This window comes from Lissotriton helveticus (assembly GCF_964261635.1).
Source record: "Lissotriton helveticus chromosome 1_1 unlocalized genomic scaffold, aLisHel1.1 SUPER_1_unloc_7, whole genome shotgun sequence".
NCBI lineage: Eukaryota > Metazoa > Chordata > Amphibia > Caudata > Salamandridae > Lissotriton > Lissotriton helveticus.
Genome location: NW_027611714.1, coordinates 1,554,624 through 1,580,231, shown reverse-complemented (window position 1 = coordinate 1,580,231; position 25,608 = coordinate 1,554,624). Strand labels below are relative to the sequence as shown.

Genomic DNA, 25,608 nt, shown 5'->3' with positions numbered 1-25,608 from the left:
TTGAAGTTTGGTAGAGCGAAACACTAAGACGAGTCTTCTGAGTGACGTCATCGATATTTCAGTTAAGTATAAGTGGAGCGTCTCCCAGTCCTTAGGTGATTCTTGAGTTTGGGTATTTTGAGTTTTGTGTTGGTACATGCAAGCACCAAAACCGAGGGACTTGTGTATTCACAAGAAATAATCGTAATCGATAATCCTTCGAAGTTTGGAACTAGACTAGTGAGCGAACATGCCTGGTCTTAGACTTAGGAACTTGTTTTGTATTGGTAATAATAATAGGGACTCCCGATTGGAGGACTCGTGTCCGGTTCCTCCGGTTGGAACTCCAACATATGAGTTATATGTCAAGCACGGAGTAGGTCCCATCGCATATAATGAGGTGTGGATTAAATACACCAGAAACGACGGTGTTCTAAAATGGCCCCAATACGGTAGTTTTGACGCAGAAATTCTAGATAATCTTGAGGTCAAACTGTTCAAAAAGAAAGCCCGGCCATCGATGTTTGACTCGTTCCGCCTATGGCGTAAGGAGGCCAAACAAAAGGAAATTAAATTAGAGAAGAAAAATAAGAGAGAAAGGAGTATTTCAGTAATACAAGCCGCGATGAAATTTAAAGACAATGAAGAAGAGCAGATAAGTGTGGCAGTTGCACAGGCAACGTAAAATGGCAATAGATAAATGCTATCCTGTTTTACCGTCTCTTCAGCAAGAGACAGCAAAAGAGCGTGAAAAAGATCCATTAATGGCACATTTGCTAAGTTCGTCACCACCCTATGCACAAAATGCCACAGCACCTCCGCAACCTTTAGTTGCACCTCTGGTAGCTGTTATGCCTGCTCCTTTACAGCACTCACCAGCTGCTCTTCAGCTGGCTTCTGTCTCTCTGGTACAGTCTCCTCAAGGCTCACCAATCACATCTACTTCTCCTAATGCTCCTTCTACAACTTCGCCTAGCACACCTTCTATTTCTCCTGATGCTCGTTCTACAAATGCCTCTGTTTCTGCTTTGCCTGACTCTGTTTTTTCACCAGTTCTTCCTCCGCTTTCACCTTCCGTTTGGCATAAAATGGCCAGCATTGTTACTAACATTCCTTCACCACTTTTTCGGTCGCCTAAAACGACCCCTAATATGGGACGAAGATAGTTCCGAAGCCAAATGCCTGATTATCAGGAGAGAGATACATTGAATAGGTTAGCACGGAAATGGGCTATGGATACCGCAAGATATGATGTAGAATCTGTCATGGAAGTGTTTCGTCAATGGGATGCACCAACACAGAGATATGTTTTTGAACAGATGTGTGTTTTTCTGTGTGAGGATTTGGAAGACAATGGTCAAGAAAGCAACCCGCAAGAGTTGTGTCATGTACGGTTTAAGTTTGGGGACGGCATGATTGTAGGTCCTGATGTCGAAAAAGCAGTTGAGATATTGTTATCATACCGAAGTAAAGGAAGTAATTCTGGGTCATCATCTGAATCTGGTACATCTAGTAGGAAAAAGGCATGTCAATACCCCATGAGAGAAGTACCCCCACAATGGAGGGAGGGTGACTCAACCGCTGTACCACCTGTTCTGCCACACTTTCAGCGTGTTTGGGTACATGTCCCATGGAAGCGAGCTGAAGTTTTAGCCCTCAAACAGACGTTACCTGATCCGCGTAAAAATCCTGCAGGGTATTACAAAGAGTTGTCACAGACTGCTGGGTCATGTATAATGAATTTAGCCGATATCGACATGTTATTTGGGAACGTTGTTCCGCAGCCTTTATGGAATAAAATATGTCATACAGATCATGATCAAGAATTTGGTGATTCATGGGCTAACATTGCTATTGCAGACGCCCGACAAGTTGGTGGTGCCAAGCCTGAGCCTTTGGTAGCAGAACTACCTAGTAAAATAGTCGAGTACATGAAAACGATAATGCCTGCAATACGTGTAAATTGGGACAAATTATCAGCATGTAAGCAAAAGAAAGACGAAACTGTCTCAGATTTCTTCACCAGGTTTGAAGAAACGTTTGTCGATCACAGCGGTCAGGATATGACCACTGAAGGTGGCCAGCGATTATTTGTCGATAAATTCGTGCACAATTTACTTCCAGAATTATGTAAAAAGATAAAGGATTCAGAAAGTTCTTGGGCTGTCTCGTCTTCGACACAGATATTGGCTACTGCCCAATATTACGAAAACAGAGACAAAGATGAGAAGGATAAGGCAGACAAGAAAACGAGAGAGTTAAAAACAAAGGTTTTATTACAGCAAGCTTATCCGCCACGTGGCGCTAGTAATGGCCAGAATCACGGTGGTCAGAACAACTATCAGAATAATTTTCAGCATTCTCAACAGTATCAGAGAAATTGGCAAAGAACCGAGTATAATCAGCCACGTGTCACTGTAGGCCCCAACCAGTGTCTGTATTGCAAGGAAGAAGGTTATTTTAAGTATAATTGCCCTATCTTGTTACAACGTGCAAATGGTGTCTCACACGTAAGAGGTAGAGGTGTTCAGCAAGCACCTAGAGGTAGAGGACGTGGAAACGTCCCCCAAAATGCGCAGTCTCTTCCACCACAGAATTCTATGAATAAATTCGATCAGCAGAATAACGCATCAAGTAGGACAGCTCAGTTCTATACTGATGATTACTATGCAGAAAGCGAACAATGGAGCAATAATGATTGCTAGGACAGCCTTGGACAAAGAGAGGGAGTTGTTTCAGTTCCAGTAGATCAGAGTGGACCATACGTTGAGGTGACTACATCAGGTGTGTCAGAACCTTTTCTCTTGGATACTGGTGCTACAAAGAGTTCTATTATGCACTCCAAACTCCCTGGCGCACCTTTGTCTGGCGAAATGAATGTTTCTGTAGGTTTTTCTGGCGCCCCGATTAGAAATCCGATTTCTGACCCTTTGTCTCTTTCTGTTGGTCCTTGTGAATTGGAAGCACCCCTTATTATGACAACAGGTTGTGGTGAAAACTTGTTAGGATTGGACTTGCTAAAAAGATTGTATGCGACTTTGTATTGTTCTCCTTCAGGAGTAGAACTTACTTTAGGTAAGAAAGTGGTTTCTCCCATGTACCTATCGAGAGATAAGCTTCCAGCAGAATTGTCATTTCTACCCGATATCCTATGGGCCACCGGTCCTAATGATGTGGGTCTTTTAGAAATTCCACCCTATATTGTAACTTTAAAAGCCAATGTTAAAATGCCACGAATTCCCCAATACCGAATTTCTAGAGAGGGTGAAAAAGCCTTGCTAGCGATCGTTTACGAGCTAATTGCAAAGGACGTGATTGAGGAAACAAGAGGAAACGTTTGCAACAGTCCAGTTCTGCCTGTTTTAAAACGAACTGACCCTTCCAAGCCACCTGTTTACAGATTTATGATCGACCTTAGAGAAGTGAATAAAATAGTTGTGCCACAATTTCCAGTTGTCCCCGACATTACCACATTATTGACTATGATCCCAGCTTCTGCCTCTTGGTTCTCGGTGATTGACCTGAAGAATGCTTTCTTCAGCATCCCGATTGCTGAGGAGAGCAGGGACATTTTTTCCTTCACTCTAGGAGGTCGCAGTTTCCGCTTCAAACGCGCTCCTCAAGGCTACTGTGAAAGTCCGTCAATATACAGCCAAGCTCTAAAAACACAGCTTGATACGATTGTTTTGCCTAAAGGTGCCGCTCTTGTACAGTATGTGGACGATTTACTCATTGCTGCAGACAATGCGGAAATTTGTAAAAAGGCCACACTGTCACTATTGCATCATTTGTGTGATTTACATCACAAGGTGTCACTTTCCAAGCTCCAATATTGCCGACAAGAAGTGACCTACTTAGGTCACCTCTTATCGAAGGAGGGAAGGAAACTGACCCCAGAAAAAATTAAGGCAATAGCGAAATTGAATGTACCTACAACACAGAGAGAAGTGCGTGCTTTCTTGGGCATTACCTCGTACTGCAGACAGTGGATTCCAAATTTCTCGTTATTAGCCAAACCTTTGGTGGCATTGACATACAAAAATACGCCCAATCCTGTACCTTGGTCTGAAGAGTGTCAGAAAAGTTTTCTCGAACTACGCGCAGCATTGTGTTCGGCTCCTGTGTTGGGTACCCCCGACTACAGTAAGCCTTTCACACTGTATGTCCATGAGAAGGACGGTTGTGCATTATCTGTGTTGACTCAGTTGTTTGGAGGTAGACAGCGTCCATGCGCTTACTTTTCGGCGACTTTGGATCTGGTAGCCAAAGCATTGCCAAGTTGTCTAAGAGCCACAGCAGCAGCAGCTGTTTCTATTCGACAGTCTGCTGGTCTGGTAATGAATAACACACTAGTCGTGATGGTTCCACATGCAGTAGAGACGTTACTAAATAGAACTAGGACACAGCACCTAACTAGTGCTCGATTGTCTAGTTATGAATTGACCTTACTAGCAAGTCATGTGCGCATAAAAAGGTGCAGTAGATTGAACCTAGCTACATTGTTACCAATCGCAGAAGGATCAGATGTGTCAGGACAGCACGATTGTTTCCTTAGAACAGAGGAAGAGACGAAAGGGAGAATAGACTTGTCCGACACTCCTCTTACCGAATGTGATGGTACATTATGGGTAGATGGTTCATGCTTCAGGCTCCCGAATGGTGACACGACTGCAGCATATGCTGTCACGACATTACACACAGTTGTTGAAACTGCACGTGTGCCACATGGTTCAGCGCAAGCGGCTGAACTCGTTGCACTCGCGAGAGCATGTGTGTTGTCTAAAGGAATGAAAGTGACTATCTATACTGACAGTCAATATGCGTTTGGTGTGGTTCACAGTTTTGGACGATTGTGGAGAGAACGAGGGTTCCTGACTTCGCATGGAGCAAAGATTCAGCATGGTCAGTTGGTGAATGAGCTTCTTGAATCACTGACCCTGCCCCTACAAATGGCGATTGTGAAATGTAGTGCTCACAAGAAGGTGACTGATGATGTTGGTCGTGGAAATGCATTTGCTGACGAAATCGCGAAAGAGACGGCGAGAAATGTAATGAGCCGAATGTATGTAGCAGGCCCTGCAAGAGGGACTGGTGAGGTTGGAATATGTGAAGACACCATAGAGAGAGTGAAGTCCATTCAAGCCGAGGCCACAGAGAACGAATTGAGCACGTGGAGAGAAAGTACGGGTAGAATGGATTCAAATGGGTGTTGGATTGAATTATCAGAGCACCAGAGATGGTTGTTACCCGATGCATACGTTCTTGCAGTAATTACAATGGCTCATGGAATGGCTCATATCGGCGTGAAAGGGATTTGCGAGTTGTTGGCCCCAGTATGGAAGAATTCAGGGATTCCCAAGTGTGCAGAGAATGTTGTAAAAAATTGCATGGTTTGTTTGAAACACAACCCAGGTAGGGGAACTCCAACTCCAGCTGGTCACTTTGCACCTCCTACGTATCCGTTCGAGGTTTTGCAGCTAGATTTCATCCACATGGAGAGGTGCAACAATTTAAAATATGTGCTCGTTGTTGTTTGTGCTTTCTCAAAATGGGTAGAAGCCTATCCCCTCAAAGACAATACTGCCCTGTCCACAGCAAAAGCCCTGGTGAAAGAGTACTTCCCGAGGTTCGGTATGCCTAGAATGGTCTGGTCTGATAATGGAAGTGAATTTGTGGGTCGTGTGATGAAGAGAGTGTGTGAAGGGTTGGGTATTAGACAGAAGTTCCACGCTGCAAATCACCCCCAATCAGCTGGACTAGTAGAATGCTACAATGGCACGTTAAAACTTAAACTGGCCAAAATCCAAGCGAGCACAGGCCTTAAATGGCCTGACGCTCTACCTTTAGCACTCCTGTCCACTAGAATGACTGTGCATTCACGAGTGAAACTCAGCCCTTACGAGATTGTTTTTGGCTGGCCGCCAACATTTGGGGAGTGCCTAGGCCCACGAAATTTAGTGAACTGGAACACCCTGTTTTGCTCGATTATCTGTATGAATTGACGGCTAAATTGCGTGTTTTGCATCAACAGGTCCACAACACTCTGCCTCCGGTCTCTGACACTCCGGGCCACGACATTGATCCTGGTTCGTGGATACTGGTAAAGAATTTTCAAAGGACGAAGAACGACCAGCCCAGGTGGACCGGGCCTCACCTCGTCCTTCTCTCTACAAGATCTGCGGTTCGGGTGGAAGGAAAAACCAACTGGGTCCACGGGATCCATTGCAAGAAGATACCTTTCCCCCTGCCTACTGACCAATGGGTCAAGACAGGTGGCACTGATCCAGAACGTGATACTGATCCAAATACCGTACCTTTTAATGATTTGCACGAAAGTAGCTCTGACTCTGAACCAGAAAATGAGAACATTTCGCACAGGATTGTGCCACCGCCTGAACTGTTGAACACTGCAGAACCTGACCTTTTGTTTCAGGACCAGACTATACCTGGAACGCAACGTTACAATTTGAGACCGAGGAAAAATGAATAAGTAAAGTAATTTCTTTTGCAAACTTGAGACTAAAAGAATCCATGGACTAATAAAAAAGATATTTTTTCCCCCTAAGTACTATTTTTGAAAGTGCAGCTCTCCCATTTAGGAAACTTGCTTATTTTTGTTTTTCGAACCGCCATCCGGGTTCACACTGCTAGGGCCGCGATTGGCTAAAGTCTTTGGAAAGTGCAGCCAACGACGTTAGGTCGGTGGTTCTGGTTGGTCCAAGGGAGTTGCCCTATACTGACAGAAGCACTCCTTAGCAGAATCAACCTCCTCATCGCGGGCAGCACTTTTAGAGAGGATGGAGTTTCACGATGTGGAGAGACCTGCCAAACGAACGAACTTTAAGCATCAATTATGCGAAACAATGTCAAAGAAAAGTTTTATAATATTATGCATTTGTATGTTATTCAGTATGATGATATTTTTAATAAGTTACGTCATATTCTCGTTTCGTGTAACATTTACACCCACGGCATCGCCCATACCTCCTACTACTGTTTCCCCTCATTTTTTCCATCCCCTTCCTGACCACGAATCCAATAGAACACTAGAATTCATTAATAACTCCTTCATTCAGCTCCTGCACCAGCACCAGCACCAGCTAGTAATAAACACAACAAACTGCTGGGTTTGTGGACTTATGCCTCACACTATGGATAAGGGTATCCCTTATCTAGTTCTGCCCTTTAGTCACAATGGCTCTGTGTGGGCATACAGAACAATGTTCATATATGCACGCGAAAACCAACCCCTACGTTCTGTAAAGGACAACCCCAAGACTAGCGCCCTAGTGAAAGGCATAATGGACATGGTTAGAGATATAACTCTTTATGTAAATCCTCCCAATGATGAGATACTTGCATATGTAGGTTGGAACGTGACTGGGTATGGAATTACCGTGAATGAGAAACAGCAAGCCACGAAGTCTTCCCCGATCTGGATTGTACCCCATCGAGGTAATCTGTGTCTGCAAGGTACTGGCAGGAATCCCAGAGCTCAGTTAGGAAACAGTGTCTGTACAGAAACATATGTTTTTGGGTCACAGATTTCCCCTGCATTTCTAGCAGCAAAGGGTACCGATTTCATTTGTCACGATAGAGCCTATACATGGTTGCCCCCTGACTTTTCGGGCTCATGTTTTGTGTCATTCCTGTTGCCTCCCACCTACACAGCAGCGGCAGACTACCACCGGACAAGGATAGTTAGAGGTGTCTTCAGTAAAGAAGACACTGCAGGTCAAGAATTTGGAGTCTTTGCTAAGGGTTTTTTGCCATTCTGGGATCTATGGCTAACAGCAGGAATATAAGGCAATTGACAAGGGTAGTCGAGTCCACCGTGATTGAAACTGCCGGTGCCCTTAGTAACTTAACTGCTGAGCTCCAGTCGGATCGTCTTATGACCCTTCAGAACAGGGTCGCCCTAGATGTCATACTTGCAGACCGAGGTGGTGTATGCAGATTAATCCAATCTAGCTGTTGCATTTCTATCCCAGATAACGCTCCGACAGTGTATCAGGCCATCTCCAAACTACATAAGATTTCCGAATCCATTCATGTGGATAAAGGAGATTGGTCGTTAACGGGTTGGTTCTGGGAACTGATATCCGCCTGGGGATGGAAAATTCTAATGGTCATTGGGATAATCTTAGCCATCCTTTTCCTGTTCTGTCTGTGCATACAGTGTGCTCCTGCAATATGTGGCCTCTGTGTCACATCATGTATAAGGAAGCCTGTGTCAAGAGATGAACTAAGTACTAGGATGATGTTACAGCAACATCTCAATGACTTTAAGAATATAGATCTGGACTCAGACTAACATGAGGATAGATTAATTGCCTATGTAAGGGCAAAAAGAGGGTTTGTGGTACTGAAAATCCGAAAACGGGTACTCATCCCAGTAATAGGAATAAAACCTTTATTGGAATACGACGAATTTAGTGTCAAAAGACCGAGAATGGCGAGTACAGTATGTACAAGCATTTTCGTCGCATTCAGGTGATGATTTCTTCTCGAAATCATCATTAATATCCTGAACCCTTGGCTTCCATTTTGTATATAGCCGCCATTTGGTGTGTTGCCCTGTACATAGGCCTTAATCCAGCTGAATTCGATCCCACAAGGACACGTACACCTTAATCGACTTTCCTGTGACCTGTACAAGTAGAAACCAATGCCTCAGGCCGAACTCGTTAGGTCAGTTCCCCTCCCAGTGGCCGAACAAGATAACATCAAGGCTCAACAAGCCATAAAACCATTTCAGCGCGCACACCTGCCCTATCTCGCTCACATCTATCTCCACTCCTTTTCTTCACTTACTTTATGATGGGGAGGTGCCCGTTTTTATTGAGGGTCCAGCGATATCTGATGAAATGTTAGGCCTTGCCGAAATGATTTGTTGTGGGCAGCACGACGTGAAATATGTACATGTCATCATGACTCTGTTTTTTCTTGTAACCAATAACTGTAAATAACATACTACAACTTCGAAGAATGTTTGCCTGAAGCTAGAAACTGTGTATAAGAAGAGAAGCCTGACTTTGTGAATTCGAGCAGTCTCCTGAGAATATACTCCCCGTGTGGTGTATTACTAGGACACTTGTTACCTTGGTTGCAGCCAATAAACCGATCTTTGACTTCACCTAGAAGACTCTGAGTTTCTGTGGTCCGGATCAGGAAAGAACCCGAGGTCTCTGGGTGTGCCCTGGCACCGCTGGGTTACCAGTTCTGTGCCGGTTCTTAAAAACCCTGTACCTCACTATCGCAGTTCGATCAATTTTTGAGCCACTGTAAAGCCTTACCTCTGACACCAATCTCCCAAAGCCGACGTTCAAGAATGCTATGGGAGATGGTGTTGAATGCTGCAGATAAGTCTAGCAGAACGAGGATAGATGACTGTCCCTTGTCTAGTGCAAGCCGGATATTTTCAGATACCTCCAGCAAAGCTATTTTGGTACTGTGGGCTTCCCTAAAGCCAGATTGTGAGGGGTCAAGCAATCCATAGCTCTCAAGATGAAACATGAGCTGTTTGTTAACCAGTGACTCAAGCATCTTACTGAAATGAGGCAGCAAAGATATATGACGATAGTTAGAGAGAAGTTTTGGGTCTGCACTAGATTTTTTTAATATATGTAGGCTGTCCTGTTTTCAGTTACTATTTTTTGTAAATTCTGGTGGGGTTTTTTCAGTGTTTTCAATATCTTAAAAAACAGTTGTTTTCAGTGGTTACACATTTTCACGCCACTAAAAACAACAGAAAAAGTGTTTTTCCGGTGTTTATGGAACGTTTTGTTTTTATCATTGCTTGCTTTCTGCACTGAAAGAACGTGGTATATAATCTTATTGTAGTACACCATACAATACGTCTTCAGTGAGTCTTTGGGTCATGTGCGCTCGCTCTTTCCTTCCCATGTAATCTTCTGTGAAAAGGCCCTTTCAGCATTCATAGCCCCTTGGGCTGAAAACCATCAGCTAAGGGACACAGTTGGGATGACTCTTTCTTTGATGCCACATAAAGCACGAAATTATAAATATTTGCGTTTTAGTTCCTGTGCATAAGAAAACAGTGCACCAGAATGGACTAAAAAGTCAATAGCATCCCTCATTAACTCTTAAGATTGTAAAGATGCTTTCAGCATACCATCTAACAAGTGGCAAGGATCTCCTACAGGGAATCACTTCAGCTCAGGTATCAATTTTGACAGGTCATCACACAAGTTTTTTATATACATAGCTGAATCACTGCAAATACAAACAATATCACTCCAATCTTTGTTGAACTTGGAAAGAACCTTTTTTGCAGAGCTTTCCAAGTGACACTGCGTTCCATGTTTTCCAAAAGTCTGGTGTCATGTTTTCATCACTATCCCAGATGCTTGGTGATATATATACTTGTCACTATACCTTACATTGAATGTTTAAAGCCTGAGGTGTTGGCAATTCACCTACTATCAATACTGACCCACTGGAAACTATGGTCTGATGTATTAAGGGTTTTTACCCATTATCTGTGGGTAAATGTGATGACACATATTAGGAAAGATTTTTATGAAACTAGCCATTTTACCTATCAATGAAAGAATCAAATTCAGCCAAAATATCAAATGTGAGTTTGATAAGTCCTGATTCTCTACAGTTTATAAAGTAATTAAACTAGACCTAAAACATGACACTAAACCCTGCATCTTTAGACCAGAGCCCAAAGATGAAAAAAGTAAAAGGAAGAAAAAACAATATTTTAGTGGCATCCCTAAAGAACAAAACTCAAGCAGAATAATGTTAGCCAGTCTTTCTTGCTGCTAGCTTGTATAACAAAGTTACATTTTATTGACCCCTTCAGTAAGAACAAAATGACTCTTTCACTTTCTTTTTCCTTTCTTTGAATGGCATTTAGTTTGTGGTTGTGCAGGTGTTTTTTCAGTGTTTATATGTTTTCACCGGTGAGGGCTATTTTTCTTTCAGTGGGGTTTTATCAGTTATTATAGGTTTAAACCTAAAACCCCACAGCCTAAATATATGCCTAACACTGGCAGTTTTCCATATTTTGGGAAATTCTGATTCTAACAATAATTTGTTGAATAGATCAGTGAGGCAGTTCAAGAGGGCTGGAGCTACAGTAGGAAAATATTTCGGTGGCAAAGAGTAAATTCTTCCAAAATATGAAAGGGATCAAAAGTAGTTACAGAACGATTTCCCATATCATTATTAATATCTTGTGCAGGGAAGGAATTATGGCTAGCCATGATCTTATCAACAAAAAATGTTGAAAGTGAATCTACCCAGTCCTGAGAGGTAGAAGGTTGTGTCTGAACAGGCGTGGTAGAGAATTCCTTCAAAATTTGATAGAGCTCCTTGTTAGAATTTGTAGCCCTCTCAATACGGCTAAGGAGAAATCATTTTCTTGTTTGTCTTATGTTTTCCATATACTTATGGTGAGCCTCTTTATATGATTTACGATCTATTGGGTCTTTAGTTTTCCTCCATTTTCGCTCCGCAGTCCTGCAGGCGAGCTGCACTAGCTTTAGTTGTTCAGTAAATCACGGAGTGGCTCGGGCTTTAATTGTAACTCTGGAGAGAGGAGCAATTTTATCCAAAGCATTTGTTATTGTTCTATCTAGAGAAATCGCACATTGATCAATGTTATCAATTGTGTTAGGTAAAGCTGACCTGAAGGTAGTAGTAAATAGAGGTAAGGTGATTTTACGCCAGGATCGTCTCCGAACCACTTCCCTACAGGGGACCGCATTGATAGTACGATCTAGAATAACAAATTTTAATAAAAAATGATCCGTCCACAATAGAGGTAGTGGAGACTCAACCTTGACCACTGTAGAGTTTGTTAACAATAGGTCAAGCGTATGACCCGCAATATGCGTAGGCCCATTTACTAATTGGACTAATTCCAAGGTGCTGAGACTTGTGATTAACTGATCCGTGTCAGGGTCATGTAATAGTTCTACATGACAGTTAAAATCACTTAGCAGAAGAAAAGTGTTGGAGGCTAATACATGTGGAGCAATAAGCTCAAATAGCTTATATGGAAAGTCATTTTTGGGACCTGGAGGTCTGTACGCTAATGCTCCTCTCCATTTTCCTCCCAACAGACCTCCCATTTTAAAGATACATAATTCCATTTTGTTTGTGCTTATGGACTCTAGGGAGGAGATGTTAACTTCCGGAGTTGTGGCTATGAGTAGGCCACCTCCCCTATTCTTCTCTCTGTCCACTCTTATTATGTAATATTGTGGAGGAAACGCAATGGCCACATCCAGGCATGCTCATGTAACCAGGTTTCCGTTATAAAACAGATATCATGTGATTCAGAGTCAATAAGACTCCATTCTTCAACAGCATGTTTAGGAATAGAGCGTGCATTATAATATAGTGCTTTTAGTGGACTGGAGGTTTTGGTGTGCGTAGATGTACAAGAAACTTGAGTTTCACAGTGGAGAACTGGTAAATTAGGAATGGGCATCATATGTACCCCACTATTTGTACCAGCTTCATGTCTGGCTAACTGTTTAGATAATAAAGGGTTGAGATCTTTCAGCTCCTGACTAGAATATTTGAGAAAAGACATTTTGATGGCAACTATTTAAGAGAATAAAAGGCAAAATAAACTAAGTTTTAAAGACAAAACGGGCAGGGGTCCAGGCAGCTGACAGCTGTCTGGTGCAGACGGGCGCAGACAGGTTTGCCTTTGGCGTGCCGCTGCGCACGTCCGCTGCCCAGCCCCGCTTTTGTAGGGCTGAAAGGCTGGTGATCAGAGGCTGGAATGCGAATTACACTTCCGGTTGGCAAGCTGACAACAAGAAGTGCGACTAACGCCTCCTAGTCCCTCCGTACAATTGGCACAAACCGTGGCGGACCGAGGACAGAGGCGAGTGCGATCAAGTAAGTGAAAATACAGTATATAAATGAATGCGGCGCAGATTAAAAAGCGGTAGTGTCGGCGCAGGGTAAAATACACTAATAGTCCCAAAAATACAGTTCAAGAACTAAAGTAATGGATTTCGACTTAGGGCGGCGGCGGAGGCCTAGTATAGAACTGTTTGCTGTTTTCACAATAGGAATTGCTGTTGTGGTGTTTATACTTTGGATAACCCCATCCCAGAATCCAGTTAGTGTATGGCACTCCCATAACATGTGGAAGACTGCAAAACGCCGATATCTTCCACATGTTATGGGAGTGCCCTACACTAACTGGATTCTGGGATGGGGTTATCCAAAGTATAAACACCACAACAGCAATTCCGCTGCCCTAAGTCGCAGAAGTTGCAAATGTGATACACTGACTTGGCAGTACTAATTGCTAAATGCGCCATCACCATGCGGTAGAAATCGGCGAGGGCCCCAACAGTTTACAGCTGGTACAATGAGGTGGTGAGATGGGGTAGTGCGGAGAACACTGCCATTAGACAAGAGGAGGCCCAAGGCCAACGTAAGACTCCAATATCAATGGAATGGGACATATTATTAGAAGCACTCAGGGCCATTGAACCGGCACCCACCCCTTAAGAACAAGATGTATAATATGGTAATCATCATTTGTATGCAACCCATCCCCTCATAATGTCGGACCCCAAGTGATATATACGAGTAGTAGTGTTCTCCAACTCCCAAACACTACACACGCAATGATGGGCAAAGCAGGGAAATCTGGATGGACTATATAACTGAGAATTTCAGATGGGGTGAGCCAATAGAAAGGGTTGAGAGGAGGGATAGTTTAGATGTTCAAAAATTACACAAGCTAGTATATATAGCCTTTTTCTCCTAGGTATCAATGAGAGACTGTACAAATACATCAAACGGTACAAGTTTTGTAATATCTTATAACAGCTACAGATTAACTGCAAGAAGTTACAAAATGTGATATATCATTCCAAATGTACTGTAACATTCAATGCAAATATATTTTCTGTATTGGGGATAAAAAGGATAAAATCAATAAAGTGTGTATAAAAAAGATTACAGTCACTCACAACCAATCACTTACCTATACACACCATCAAACAGCTTTCCACTCACTCACACAGCCACTCCCTCACCAATGCAGCCACTCACACAGCCACTAACTCACCCATGCAGCCACTCGCACATCAGCTAACACATCCATGCAGCCACTCACACACCCATACCGCTACTTAGACATCCACTCACACTCTGATACAGACAGTCGCACAGCCACTCAGATGAGATGTTAGAAATAGTATGACTAATTACTAGTACAGAAAGAATAGTAATTTAACTTACGATGTAGCTTAGTATATATCTTTAAGTCTCAGAAATGTTTAATAAACACTTACACTCACTGGATGATGTCATGGGTGATGTCACTGACTGTTCTGGTCCTCCGTAGCAGAAGAGGAAAGGGGTAGAAGCACCACAACAGGAATGCTGAGAGACAGAAAATGTCGTATGATTGTGAACTGAATGTTGCAACGGGAGAATCGCAGCTCACATATGGCATTGGGGCAGCAACTGCATCTTCTCCAGGGTTTGGGACTGCCTACATAAACCCCTCCCCTGGACAGGGCTGGTGCTTGTCAATCGTTAGAGAGCCGGTGGAGTCAGACTCTTTGTTTGGAGATCCATCTTTGGTTCCTGTGGATGGTTGGATTCAGCCTTCTTCAGCTCTGCTGTGACGTAGCTCTTGTCAGTTCATTTCTTTTTGTAAGCAGCAGCCCTCCGCTGATACGGAGAGCCTTCCCACTTCCAGGTCGTTCAGTGGCAGAACTGCTGAACCCGGAAGCTCTCCTGCAGACTCGAAAGGATTCGATTCTGCTGCTCTGCAGTGAAGGAGCTTTCCTGTGCGTTCAGTTCTTGAACGCTTTTTTTTGTAAGGGACACCCCTTCGGTTTCACCTCCTGCCGTGCCTAGTAAACACACTCCCTCTCCGCTGTGATGGAGAGTGGTGTAGAGAGCGAAAATCCACGTTCTCTATACCATGACTTTTTTTTGTTTCTTTTTAAATGTAAATCCAGTATTTGTAAAGCGCACAGATACCCTGAGGCATCCCGGCGCTGGGGGCCGTCGGGAAGATTAAGCAAGCTATTGCCCAGAGTCACATGGTGCTGGGCTGACCTGCTGCCGGGGATCGAACCGTGAGCCCCAGCTGCCGGTGTCAGTCACCCTCTTTTACATTTGCTCATGCAAACCCTTGACAGGGTTTAGGTATTCAGGACTGTTCTTCTACTGTTGGGCCAGCGCATGCTCTCAGGACAAGAGTGATAAGTGCACCCAGATTCCATTGTGCATAATCTTCATTGTCTGGATTTCTTCCTGAGTTAAAAGTGTTCCTCTTATCTACTCTATCAGATGCCATCATTGGGTTGCTGTGACTTATACCCAACCCATCTGGATGACAACAGATGAGTACAGCCCTTATGGCTGTTTATTCTGTGGTGACACTAATCTGTGGTTCACTTCTTCCCAGTACGAATGCATATAAGTTTGTCATAGAGGTGGGGAGGTTTACTTACAGCTTTCATCTACAGTGTAGTGCATAGTGAGGTGCTTGAAGTCATTATGACTGCACTTTCTCTTACATACAGGGGTTTACTAGTGTTTTAGGGCTTACTGAGAAAGAAAGATTTCTCGTAATAAGGAGGAGACCTAAGAGACCCTGTGGTAGTGGACCACTACCTTTTGTTGTTTTATCCCTTTCCCTTTTCCCCTGGGTACTTCCGTGCAGGGTAGGGTGCTGTCTACTCCCTGGGAGGTAGTGTAAGGGGGAACTGGGAATTGTACATCGCCCCTGATGAATCTGTTTCGGAAGGTTAGTGGTTGGTGTGCTGTTGACTAATCTGAACCTGACACTGACCATGTCATAAGTGATGTAATATGTGCGGTCATAAGCAGTGTATTGGGGGCGTAAGTTATAATTAGCACAGGTAACTCTGAGCCTAACTATAACGTCCCTGTAACCTATGGTTTTTCCAGTGAATACAAACAATACAAACACACACATATTTATGTATATATATATATTTTTTTTACCATTGTCTTATTTAACATAGTATTTTTACCATGTTTATAGTCACATGACCAGGCTGGAGGCTGGATGTAGGCGGGTGTAATTGCATTATAAAAAGAAAAAAGTTACAGCTATTCTCTGCATGTGAACAAGGGCTTTCTAGCCCGAAACGCGTCATTGCTGTTTTTTACCACCTGAACCTGTTCAAGTAAAGAATTGTTACCTGATTCTGTGGTCCGTCTCCTGCTTCGCCGGTCCGAGGGGATTGGAGGTGGTTGTTGGGAGTTTTCGCGCATATATATATATATATATATATATATATATATATATACATTTACTGAAAAAACTAAGGTTTAAGTAATGTTACAGTTAAGTGAGTATGTCAGTAATAACATTAATGCTTTGAACTTGAAAAATCACAAAAATTCACCGGTTATTATCAGAGCTAACTATAACTTGCACCCTGTCCTGCATTGCTTATGACCTCACATATGACATCACTCATGACTTGTTCTATGACATCATTTATGACATCACTGATGACATCTCAAATGATAATATTGATATCACTGATGACATCATCCAATGAGTGTCCTTGTTTGTTTTATAGTTTACATAGTGGTGCGTAAGTACCATATTACTTGTCTACCTATTGTGTACACTCGGTCCAGCTACTGGATGTAAGTCTTTACAAAACATATCTGCTTCTACACATCATAGTTGTGTAGAGGTATGGAATATGTTATAAATCTTTGTACTGAAGAGTAACTCTCTTTGCAGGTAACAGCTGACTTGTGTTCATTAAGTTCCACACACGTTTTATGGTTCTTCAAAAAAAGATTTCCACAGGAGTAAGATTCTACATAGTAGATACTAACTTTTATAAGCAGCCTTGAACTATCAGAGAGAACGGTATCAGCATGACAATTTCTACATAACATAGAAGACTCTGTGCACCAGGTACTAACCTATGTACCAATGCTTGTTTTGCTTGAGAAGATGGGCTAAAGACAGTATAAAGGGTGCGAGTTGAAGGGTGTTTAGCACTTCAGATATTGGTCAATTTTAGCAAATAGTGGCTTTTTTGACAGCTGTGCAATGTACAAAATTGATACTTTTCAATACTCGGGTGTGTTTGTTATGAAAGCTTCACTGTTTGTAAACAGTGTGGTATAAAGTAAACTCCCTCTATCGAGTAAGCTTTGTTTACAGTATCCAGTTCTCTACTGATAACATCTTCATTTCTGAAGTAGGTTCGGTGAGTTACAGGTGTTTGTCCGCAGTAGGTCATTTGTTTTGAAACTGGCATTCACTATTTTTTCTAAACTTGGCTTTCTCTGAACAGTTGTTTACAGATCGTATTCTGTACTCATGGAGGGGTTCCTATATACCTGTGGCTGATAGTTAATGTGAACTATTTTAGTTGTAAAGTGTATGGTACAGGGTCAAGGTTGCACATAATGATGCTTTCTACACCTAAGGGAGTTGAATCGTGATGGCAGTAGTGATGGCTGATAGTCTCCTGAGCTATTCTGTACTTACTGTCCGGCCTCTAATGCCATAGTAATTTATAGATCAATATGCGTGAAAACAAAGCTTGGATGATGTCATCAGTGATCTCATCAATCCTGTTATTTGAGAATTCATCACTGATGTTACAAATTATGTCATGGAACATGTCATGAGTGATGTAATATGAGAGGTCATTAACAGTGAATGGCGGGGGTGCAAGCTATAGTTAGCACTGATAATTTTAACCGGGGAATTTCTTTTATTTGTTTACTTCAAAATGTTAATGTTATCATTGACACATTCACCTGACTATAACGTTACTGTAACGTTTGCAGTAATAAATAAATAAATAAAAATCCTTTATGTAAATGCAAGCCCCCGCTGCGCCCAGTCTTCGGCCGTGCGCGGCAGGGGGTTGGCTTTAGGGCCCGAAACCTACATCACCCATACAGCCAACCCTTTCCTGTGCAAGGCCAATAGGGTTGGACACAGGGCCTGGGCTCGGTGATCCCAATTCCCAGGGTGATTCTCTTTGTTATTAGAGGTACGAGGGAGCACAGCACCCCTCCCCAAGCATTCTTAGACCCTGGGGGCCGCACGGCACCCCTCCCAAAGCATACCTAGGCCCTGGGGGCCGCACAGCAACCCTCCTCAAGCATTCTTAGGCCATGGGGGCCGCACAGCACCCCTCCCCAGTTATTATTATTAGGGATATTTGTAAAGCGCATGGTTACGCAGAAAGCGTGTCCCCGCGCTGGAACTGGGGCTTAGAGACAGAAGGGGGGGGGAAGCCTAATTAACCCTGAAAGAGATGCGTTTTAAGTTTCTTTCGGAAACTTGATTCTGAGGGGTCCAGGCGAAGGTTGAGAGGAAAGTCATTCCAGCTTTTCGCCACCAGGTAGCGGAAGGACCTCCCTCCCATGCGAGTCCTGCTAACCCTAGGGACTTTTAACAGGCCTCCGTGAGAGGAGCGCAAGGCGCGTGATGGTGCATACCTGGTGATAAGGTTATGGAGTGGGGATGGCGCCTTTCCAGCAAGAATGCGATGGCAAGTGCATAGGGCCTTGAATGCGATTCTGCTTTTTACTGGCAGCCAGTGAAGGGTCTGAAGGGCAGCTTTGGAGTTGGATCTTTTGGGGAGATTAAGGATAAGGCGGGCTGCCGCATTCTGTAACACCTGAAGGCGGTTAGTTGCCTTACAGGTTGCTCCCAGATACAGTAGGTTTCCGTAGTCCAACCGTGATGTGACGAGTGCATGCACCAGCGTTCTACGGGCGGACGTAGGCAGGAGAACAAGGACCTTCCGCAAGCTTTTCAAAACACTGAAGCATTCTTAGGCCCTGGGCATCGCACAGCACCCCTCCTCAAGCATTCTTAGGCCCTGGGGGCCGCACAGCATCCCTCCCCAAGCATTCTTAGGCCCTGGGGACCGCACAGCACCCCTCCCCAAGCATTCTTAGACCCTGGGGGCCGCACGGCACCCCTCCTCAAGCATTCTTAGGCCCTGGGGGCCGCACAGCACCCCTCCTCAAGCATTCTTAGGCCCTGGGAGCCGCAAAGCACCCCTCCCCAAGCATTCTTAGACCCTGGGGGCCGCACGGCACCCCTCCCCAAGCATTCTTAGGCCCTGGGGGCCACACAGCACCCCTCCTCAAGCATTCTTAGGCCATGGGGGCCGCACAGCTCCCCTCCCCAAGCATTCTTAGGCCCTGGGGGCCGCACGGCACCCCTCCCCAAGCATTCGTAGGCCCTGGGGGCCGCACAGCACCCCTCCTCAAGCATTCTTAGGCCCTGGGAGCCACACATCACCCCTCCCCAAGCATTCTTAGGCCCTGGGGGGCGCACAGCACCCCTCCCCAAGCATTCTTAGGCCCTGGTGACCGCACGGCACCCCTCCCCAAGCATTCTTAGGCCCTGGGGGCCGTACAGCACCCCTCCTCAAGCATTCTTAGGCCCTGGGGGCCGCACAGCACCCCTCTTCAAGCATTCTTAGGCCCTGGGGGCCGCACAGCACCCCTCCCCAAGCATTCTTAGGCCCTGAGGACCACACAGCACCCCTCCCCAAGCATTCTTAGGCCCTGGGAGCCGCACAGCACCCCTCCTCAAGCATTCTTAGGCCCTGGGGGCCGCACAGCACCCCTCCTCAAGCATTCTTAGGCCCTGGGGACGGCACAGCACCCCTCCCCAAGCATTCTTAGGCCATGGGGAGCGCACGGCACCCCTCCCCAAGCATTCTTAGGCCCTGGGGGCCGCACAGCACCCCTCCTCAAGCATTCTTAGGCCCTGGGAGCCACACAGCACCCCTCTCCAAGCATTCTTAGGCCCTGGGGACCGCACAGCACCCCTCCCCAAGCATTCTTAGGCCCTGGGGACCGCACAGCACCCCTCCCCAAGCATTCTTAGGCCCTGGGGGCCACACAGCACCCCTCCTCAAGCATTCTTAGGCCCTGGGGGCCACACAGCACCCCTCCCCAAGCATTCTTAGGCCCTGGGGGCCGCACAGCACCCCTCCTCAAGCATTCTTAGGCCCTGGGGGCCGCACAGCACTCCTCTCCAAGCATTCTATGGCCCTGGGGGCCGCACAGCACCCCTCCTCAAGCATTAATAGGCCCTGGGGGCCGCACGGCACCCCTCCCCAAGCATTTTTAGGCCCTGGTGACCGCACGGCACTCCTCCCCAAGCATTCTTAGGCCCTGGGGGGTGCACGGCACCCCTCCCCATGCATTCTTAGGCCCTGGGGACCGCATGGCACCCCTCCCCAAGCATTCTTATGCCCTGGGGGATGCATGGCACCCCTCCTCAAGCATTCTTAGGCCCTGGGGGCCGCACAGCACCCCTCTTCAAGCATTCTTAGGCCCTGGGGGCCGCACAGCACCCCTCCCCAAGCATTCTTGGGCCCTGGGGACCGCACAGCACCCCTCCCCCAGCATTCGTAGGCCCTGGGGACCCCACGGCACCCCTCGCCAAGCATTCTTAGGCCCTGGGGGCCGCAGGGCACCCCTCCCCAAGCATTCTTAGGCCCTGGGGGCCGCACAGCACCCCTCCTCAAGCATTCTTAGGCCCTGGGAGCCACACAGCACCCCTCCCCAAGCATTCTTATGCCCTGGGGACCGCACAGCACCCCTCCCCAAGCATTCTTAGGCCCTGGGGACTGCACAGCACCTCTCCCCAAGCATTCTTAGGCCCTGGGGGCCGCACAGCACCCCTCCTCAAGCATTCTTAGGCCCTGGGGGCCGCACAGCACCCCTCCCCAAGCATTCTTAGGCCCTGGGGACCGCACAGCACCCCTCCCCAAGCATTCTTAGGCCCTGGGGACCGCACGGCACCCCTCCCCAAGCATTCTTAGGCCCTGGGGGCCGCACAGCACCCCTCCTCAAGCATTCTTAGGCCCTGGGAGCCACACATGGCCCTGCGCGGCCCATGCAATGGAACGCAAGAGAGACGCAACTCTTAAGTTATATTTATCAAGCCACGCACGGCCACCTTGCATGGCCCTGCGCGGTCCATGCAATGGAACGCAAGAGAGACGCAACTCCTAAGTTATATTTATCAAGTCACGCACGGCCGCCTTGCATGGCCCTGCACGGCCCATGCAATGGAACGCAAGAGAGACGCAACTCTTAAGTTATATTTATCAAGCCACACCAGGCCACCTTGCATGGCCCTGCGCAGGCCAAGCAATGGAACGCAAGAGAGATGCAACTCTTAAGTTATATTTATCAAGCCACGCAAGGCCGCCTTGCATGGCCCTGCGCGGCCCATGCAATGGAACGCAAGAGAGACGCAACTCTTAAGTTATATTGATCAAGCCACGCACGGCCACCTTGCATGGCCCTGCGCGGCTAGATAAAGCTAGAGTAACACCACGCAGCGTAAATCACGGCGCTGGGTTACTCTTCCCCAGAGAGGTGTTCTGTTCCAAGGGTGGGGCGTGCTTGTTTCCACACATCAACCCATGGATTTTGGTGCATTCCTATATTTAGCAACACTGGTAGACTTGAGAATGCATCAAAATGCTAAGTCTCCCCAGGTGAGTCATAGCAAAGAGAAGTATCTTTATTCCTCCTTGTTGCCTCCTCTTTCTATGTGTGCTGGATACTGCAGCACACAGCAAGATGCCTCAAGGGATTGTTTTTGTGCAGGTAGGTACCCCTTCCTGCACAAGCACAATCCTGTTTACAAGGCACGCAGGCTTGCACCATGGTGCAGGGGTGCCGGGTTTGGCACTGGGAGGACATTGTGCACCAGCGCAGGGAAAACAGGACTGCGCTGTAGAGTGTTAGATACAGCACATTCCTGACCTTTCCCTAATACGCAGCGCAGCTAGGTGACTTGCTGTGCTGCGCTGTGTGTCCCTAAGTGTAGCATAAGGACGTGCAGTATGGACAGATTTATCACACTGAAGAGTAAAGAGCGGTGCAGCGTGCCCAGAGTTTCTCTTTTTTAAACGCCCCTCGAACTGTAGTAAAAAGTGATTCCGTTTGCAGACCACAGATGGGCTCTAAACTCCCTGCACAGAAAAGTCAAAGGCAGATTTCTCACAGTGCAGGGTGCACAGACTACTCATAGTGCAGTACAATGCATGGCAGTATGCACAGATCGCGCATAGTGCAGTAAAAAGTAGTACAGTGTGACAGGTTTCTCATAGTGCAGTAAGATGCAGTGCAGTGTGACAGGTTTCTCATAGTGCAGTAAGATGCAGGGCAGTGTGACACGTTTCTCATAGTGCAGTAAGATGCAGTGCAGTGTGCACAGATTTCACACAGTGCAGTTCGATACAGTGCAGTGCACTGACATAGACTTGTCATAGTGCAATAAGATGCAGTGCACTGCACAGACTCCTCCTAATGCAGTCAGATGTAGTGCAGTGTGCACAGTTTTCTCATAGTGCATTAAATAGCATTGCAGTACTCTGAATTCCTCATAGTGCTGTAAGGTGCACAGTGGTGTGCACAGATTCCTCATAGTGCAGTAAGAGGCAGTGAAGCGTTCACAGGTTTCTCAGAGTGTACTACGTTACAGTGCAGTGTGAACAGATTTCTCAGAGTGGAATAAGACGCAGCACAGTGTGCACAGATTCCTCATAGAACAGTAAACTGCAGTGCAGTGTGCATAGATTACTCATTGCAGTACAATGCAGTGCAGTGTGCACAGATTTCTCATAGAACACTAAACTGCAGTGCAGTGTGCATAGATTACTCAATGCAGTACAATGCAGTGCAGTGTGCACTGATTTCTCTCAGTGCAGTGGCACATACTTCTCATAGTGCTATAAGATGCAGTACAATGTGCACAGTTTCCTCATAGTGCTGTAAGATGTAGTGACAATAATGTAAGTGCAGTGCTGACAATCTCCTACCTGAGCAGAGACCTGTGCAGACATGTCCAGGCTCTCTCCTCCTCCGGGGGCTGATGGGGGGGGCGGATCTGGGGTCTGAGGTGGGCAGGGGCAAGTCTGGGATCTGGGAGGGCAGATCTGGGGTCTGAGGGAGGTCTGTAGATGAAGGTAACTGCACAGAGAGACAATGGTTCCTTCCTCCTCTGCTGCAGGCTGCAAACACCAGGAGAGGCCGGAAGTGATGAACCGCCACTGCTGGTGCTGTCTCTGCCGCCGCTGACCCAGAAGAGGAAACCCTTCTCCCTTTCAGCCAATGTGCAGCTCAGTATTTCATCAGCAGGCGAGGAGCGCCCTCTGGTGGCCGCTGACGGAACCACCGCCTCCAGTCTTTAAGAGTAAATTGGAAATGACAGTCTGAATTTAATTAAATACATGAAAATGTAAGAAAACTGCTAGAATTAAACTAGTCAACATTTTTCTGTTTTTCTATTTTTCCTGTTTCTGTGGGTAATTCTTTATATTTGATAGGGCTGTGTATATTCAAACAACTTTCCAACGATTTGCCCCAAATTAAGTTTTGCATTTCTCTGCATTTTTTACCCACTCACTCCCCCCAAAGTTTCACTTATAAAACAAAATAAAGTAGATTGCAGTCTCAATACATTCATGAGACAGAACAACAGGTTTGACTCTCACAGATTTCTCCCTCAGTGGATGGTCCCTTGGCAATGAGTGAACGTTGCCAGGTCTGAGGATGAGAGGGTATTCCATCACTAACAAATGTCAGAGTTCTGCATACAGGCTCTTATTAGAGTTACCACCTGCCTTTTGGTCATGTTTTAAGATTTTGCAAAGGCCCGGATATTATTCTTCAATAAGACTTTGAATAAAATTGTTTGTATTCATTTTTAACATGGCTTTGCTGTCTTTATTTACTTTAACTCTCAGTCAGGATTCATTAACCCCTTCCATGCTGCCACGATTTTGCTCCTGTGCTGGACATTCCAGCGCGGGTGCGATCATGACGGCCCCCAGCCGTCATCAGCACTCGGGCACTGTAGTACATGACGGCTGGGGGCCGTCATCAGCATGCAAGGGGTTAAGGCAGCTCTAGAACACATTTTAAAGTGATTTCTGCTTATATTCGATATTTTAAGTTTGCACTGATTAGAGGAAAAATGCCAGCTTTAAGTAATCTTCCTACTTTTGTACTGGCCGGGACATGAAAATACAGGCCATGTCGCTAAGAGACCGGCAAGGTGGTAACCCTCTCACCTATTATAAGTCACTCCTCATCCACGCACTATCAATTTGCGGGTGCAGGAGGGCTTCGTAGCACTGTCAGGCAAGTTGCATTTGTTGCCTCGGCAGTGACATCAGATCCGAAAATGCATACACCTCAGATCCTTCAAGTCTCACTCATCATGAGTGACACTCACACATTTAGAGGTCGTGCTGAAGTCTCACTCACACCTAGCTGAATCTTATAACTGGGAGACAGGAGAGGGGTCCAAGTACTCCATATGTGACTTTGCTCGCACTTCTACTGTGTGCAGAGTAGCCGCTTACAACTAAAGAGGGAGACACTATTCACTTCTTAGAGTTCAGCAAACCCACTGTCCTACATTTTGATAACACTACATTTTCAATATTTCACCTTGCGGCTGCACAGATTATACATTTGGTCTAATGTTAATTTAGATGTCTGCATTAATGATTTATATGTTACCTGTGCACTCATCATGCCTATAATTTCACACATTTTTCTTCCTCTGACATTATCAAAGGCAAATGTTATGTGACATCACTTCCTGTGAGGTCATCAATAGGATAGTTTGTTTTGGCTCCTAAGAATCTCAAAACCTTGAGCTCTCTGAAGCAAATACATGTGCGCTCATCTGAAGTAAGGGGGAGGAGCATGCTCTTAGCTCAGAGATAAAAGCGTCTAGAAGCGGTGCAGGCGCTACACTGACACGCTCCTGCCAAGGTATACTATCAGCATTCAGACCAGAGCAGTGCGGATCTCTGCAAAAAGAAATGACATGTTTGTTTCAGTTTAATTGCACTTCATGTCAGTGTTGTTCAACTCTACAATGGTCACAAAGTGATTCCCCGCTTGAGTTCCTTCCTACGAGTACCTTCTGTCTCCTGACTTTCACACTGTGCTTTTTTTCCAATTCAATTATCCTTGATAGACAATGCTGTCTTTTCTGAGAGGGAAGGCAAACTTATGTTTCCTATTGAAAGGGGTTAAAGGCACTGTCTCAATCAATCAATCAGGACATTTATAGAGCGCACTACTCACCCGTAGGGTCTCAAGGCGCTGGGTGGGGGGGGGTGCCGTTACTGCTCGAACAGCCAGGTCTTGAGCTTCTTCCTGAAGGAGAGGTGGTCTTGGGTCAGGCGCAGGTCGGTCGGGAGTGAGTTCCAGGTCTTGGCGGCCAGGTAGGAGAAGGACCTTCCTCCTGTTGTCGCTCTTCGGATGCGGGGGACGGCGGCGAGGGCGTGGTTGGTTGATCTGAGGAGGCGCTTGGGAGTGTAGAAGTTGATCCGGTTGTTGAGGTAGCTCGGGCCTTGGTCGTGTAGGGCTTTGTGCGCGTGGGTGAGGAGACGGAAGGTGATTCTCTTGTTGATCGGGAGCCAGTGCAGATCTCTCAGGTGTCCAGAGATGTGGCTGCGTCGGGGGATGTCGAGGATGAGTCTGGCCGAGGCGTTCTGGATCCGCTGGAGTCTCTTCTGGAGCTTGGCGGTGGTTCCGGCGTAGAGGGCGTTGCCGTAGTCCAGTCGGCTGGTGACGAGGGCCTGG

At 46.0% G+C, this 25,608-nt stretch overlaps 1 protein-coding gene across 2 annotated transcripts in view; it reads right to left on the bottom strand.

Annotated features, from left to right (window-relative positions):
- Positions 1-25,608, bottom strand: part of LOC144806426 (uncharacterized) — a 557,808-nt gene that overhangs the window by 36,538 nt on the left and 495,662 nt on the right. Inside the window, exon 1 of one of the 2 annotated variants that reach the window (XM_078672791.1) lies at positions 22,824-23,023. The exons of the other annotated variant lie outside the window; for it this stretch is intronic. The gene's annotated coding sequence lies outside the window, so the exon portion shown is untranslated. Of the gene's footprint in view, positions 1-22,823; positions 23,024-25,608 lie in introns of those variants that run through there. 2 annotated transcript variants of the gene reach the window in all.